The sequence below is a fragment of the Solanum tuberosum genome, unplaced genomic scaffold (assembly GCF_000226075.1).
Source record: "Solanum tuberosum cultivar DM 1-3 516 R44 unplaced genomic scaffold, SolTub_3.0 scf00019, whole genome shotgun sequence".
NCBI lineage: Eukaryota > Viridiplantae > Streptophyta > Magnoliopsida > Solanales > Solanaceae > Solanum > Solanum tuberosum.
The window spans coordinates 2,587,691-2,591,897 of NW_006238945.1; positions in this window are offsets into that span (position 1 = coordinate 2,587,691).

Sequence of the window (4,207 nt, forward strand, 5' to 3'; positions counted from 1 at the left end):
ACTAATTACCATTAATTATTTTTAGAATTAAAAGATTAAAAAAATTAATAAAAAATATATTATTTAATCACAATATAATTAATTTTTTCATTTTCGTCAACTAGAAAGGAACGGAGAAAATACATTATAAACTCTATAAAAAAAATACATAAAATAGTAATAAACATCAAAATAGATATAATATTTATAAAATTGAGAAAAATGTACTAGTTATTAAAATTTATTTTTCTCATCAAATCTTTTTGTTCAACCTGAAAAATATATGATATCATACTCGATAAAAAAAGGAATCGAATTGATCAAAACTAGGAATTAAATGATAATTAACAGAGAAAATTGAACAAATAGATTATTGTTAAAGGGGTAGGGATGGCAATGGGACGGGACGGATGCGGGACAGGGCAAATGCGGGGCGAGGTGAGTTTAAGATTGTTGGGGGCGGGGAGGGATGTGGGGCGGGTTGATGGGTTTTTTAAAAATTAGTGTGGGGCGGGGAGGGTTATGGATCTATGCAGGTTCAAACTTAATTTTAACTTTTACATGTTATAAGAGTGACACGGCATTATTCATTACGATAGTTTCTTTAATTACTAAAATATTCAAGATAGTTAATGAAAATAATTCAATCAAAACTAATATGGTTTCTTACATGCTTCCCAATTGACCTTTATAAAATAAAATTTTAAGTCATTATCTATTAAATTAATATAACTTTAATGAGAAAATAAATTTGTTTTTATGAATTTTATTTTTTAAGTATCAAACATAATTTTTTTTTTAAAAGAAAATATTAAAAATATTATGTGGGGCGGATTCATGCGGAGTGGATCTATGCGGGGCAGCATGGGGCAGATTGAAAATGAAAAAAATTATTATGCAGGGCGGGTTAAAAGTATTGCAGGTTAAGCTCAACCCGCCCCATACCGCTCCATTGTCATCTCTATTAAAGGTGATTTTTAAATTTTTTTCCGCTCAATAAAATCTTTAAAAATGATTTTGTAACACCTAGGAAATTGGAAAGTCAAGTTGAAAATGAAAAGTACAAAAAATTCCCCTGAAGTAATGAAATACAAGTCCAGTCTACGGACCGTAGGAAGGCAATCGTAGAAGCTGAGTTGAGTTTTGAAAATTTCAAGTTTCTGAAATCTGACCTACGACTTGACAAGATGAGCTGTAGATGACTCTCGTTGAAAGGATCTAGAGATTTGAATTAAGACCTCAGGCCTACAAAAGGATTTGACGGATCGTAGTTGGTTCAACAGGTCGTAGGAAGGTTTCGTAGAACTGATCCAGACTTTGTAAAATTTCGAACTTAAACCTGTGTTCTACGGAAGAGGTCTACGGATCGTAGACTGGACGACAGATCGTAGAAAGGTCTCGTGAGAAATTATAGAATTTTTGGGTTTCTGAAGTTGTACCTACGGTTTACCAATAGGTTGGCCCGACCGTTATTTTTGAAGGGTATTTGAGTCTTTTCTTATACAATTAATACCTATACTATGTCTTTTTTACCCTAATTTTAAGTCTTATAACTACCTTTTATTCTTAAATCTACCTGAACCCTCTCATTCACTCAAATTCTCAAATTCCATCAAAGTTCATCCTCTCCAATTCTCTCTCAAAGTCAAGGAAAAAAGCTAGGGTTCCAAGCTTCAAGTCGCCTCTTTTCTCTTGCTTGCTAGACTTTGATCATCAAGGTATGTGGGAATTCACCAATTGATTCAATCCATCCATTGGGTCTCAAAAGATCTCTAAGTTTCCAATCCAATTTCATTAATTTGATTAGGGTTTGATCTCAATTCTCCATATGCCATATTTGTTATGATTCAATTGTTTGATCTTAATATTTTTTATGAATGATTTGATTCAACTACATGTTTTCCAATTGATTTCATATAGACCCATACATTATTGATGATTTTGACTATGAATTTATGAAGATATGATTTTTTGAGGATATGAATGATGATTATGCATGCTTTATGAAAAAGAATATTTTATGAACTAAGGTTGCTTTTAAGATAAGCATCAATGAAATCTTGAAAGGTTTTCTCACATATGCATAAATTGTGAAAGATTTTCTCACATATTAAGAAATAATGATCGGTGAAAGGTTTTTAGTATGAATCATGATTTAAGAAGCTACTCTATGATGGCTTAAGATTGGACTAGTAACTTAATTGTGTTTTTCCATGTATGGATGATATATATATATGAATATGACTATTTCGTTGGGACTTTTACTAAGCACCAAGAGGATATTGAGATGGAGACTCTCCTGTTAGTAGAGGTTAGGTCTCTAGTAGCAATCTCATTGTCCCTAACTACATAACCCGTAGGATTGTCTTAGAAAGACATACCTAGTGGATCTACGTAAGCTAAAAGTTTATGGTCCTTACCTTGACAAGTAGGACATTTATTTTCGGCGTGAGAGCAAGACGTCGGATTCCATGTTATAGCTCATATGGTCTATGTCAGTTAATGGTAAATATACCACAAAAACGAACTAAGTTACTTTCAAAGGTTTTATGAAATTTTTATTATAAATTTAAGATACATTGACCATGTTTATGATTTATGATTCTTCTTAAAGGTTGGTTTACTATGTTTTAGCTTGGTCATGCATATCATGTTTTTCTTTATGTCCCCTTATGATCATGTTTCATGTTCTTATGCATATCTATCATACTTAGTATATTTCATGTACTAATGCATACGTGTGCCAGCATATCTCTCATACTTAGCATATTTCATGTACTAATGCATACTTGTGCCTACATTGTCTCATAATGTAGGGTTTGATGTTTCTTCTCCTCCCACCCGTGGCTAGTTAATTGGTTGTCTATTGAAATTTTGGTGAGTCTTCATATTCTGAGGATTGTGTTATCCTACTATGATTTTCTTATGTCTTTAATTTTTAGACGTTGTATGTGGTGTATGGGTTACATCTCAACCACTCTTTTGATGTGTTAGATTGGATTGTCAAGACTATGATTAGACTTTCGCTTTTATGTCAAACTCTTTTCTGATATGAGACGTATTGCTTAAATTCTCGTATTTTCTATTATATTGTGTGGTATGCATGCCAAGTGGCTTGTGTAGGGTCTCTCGGAGTCTTATATACCATGTCACGTGTAGGGTATACTTTGGATCGTGACAAACTTGGTATCGGGGCTAGGTTTTAGGAAAAGGTCTTAGAATGTTTGACAAGATACGTTGAGGAGTCTTATTTATAAGTGTGAAGCACGCCACATTTATGAATATGAGACTACAAAACGTTTAGGAAACTTCACTTCTTTCATTACTCTAAAGTTGTGTCATATAGTCTATCTCTACAGATATTTTTCTCCTAAATCTTGTCTGATGTTTTTCAGGATATGGCCCCTCTAAGAGCTTACGTGAGAAGGAATGCGGGAGACAATGTGGAGCCCGAGGTTCTCTAAGTTCCGATCGATTCTTTGGACGAGTAAGTGACTCATGCTGAATTCTAAGTCATTTTCCAAGTGTTGGCTCAAGCTATGACGACCCAAGCTAATATAGAAGTTGTTGCTCCCGTGAACCCAAATGTGGGTACAACGACGACAAATATAAGAGACTTCTCTAGGATAAATCCCCGGAGTTTCATAGGTCGAAAGTCGAATGAGGATCCTCAAAAGTTCATTAATGATGTGTAAAAAATATAAGGGATTATGGGATTATCTACGGTAGAAAGGGCAGAGTTGGCAGCTTATCAACTCAAGGGTGTTGCTCAAGTTTGGTTTGAACAGTGGAAAGGTGAGAGGGTTATTGATGCGGGTCCTCTTGATTAGGAGAAATTCAAAGGAGTATTTCTTGATCATTTCTTTCCCATTAATATGAAAGAGACAAATGTGCTTGAGCTTATTAACCTCCGATAAGGGAATATGAGTGTGAATGAGTACGCTTTGAAGTTCACTCAATTGGCTAAGTATGCTCCAACTATGGTTGCCGATTTTAGGGCAAAGACGAGTAAGTTTGTGTCGGGTGTTTCTGAATTGGTTGTTAAAGAATGTCGAACCGTCATGTTGATTAGGGAGATGAATATCTCCCGTTTGATAATACATTCCCAACAAATTGAAGAAGAGAAACTCAAGCAAATGGTAAGAGAGTCCAAGAGGAATCGCATAAGTGATAGTGACTTTTCTCATTCTAGGTTTGATGAACAAGGTCGTTCTAAATTTCGGCAAAG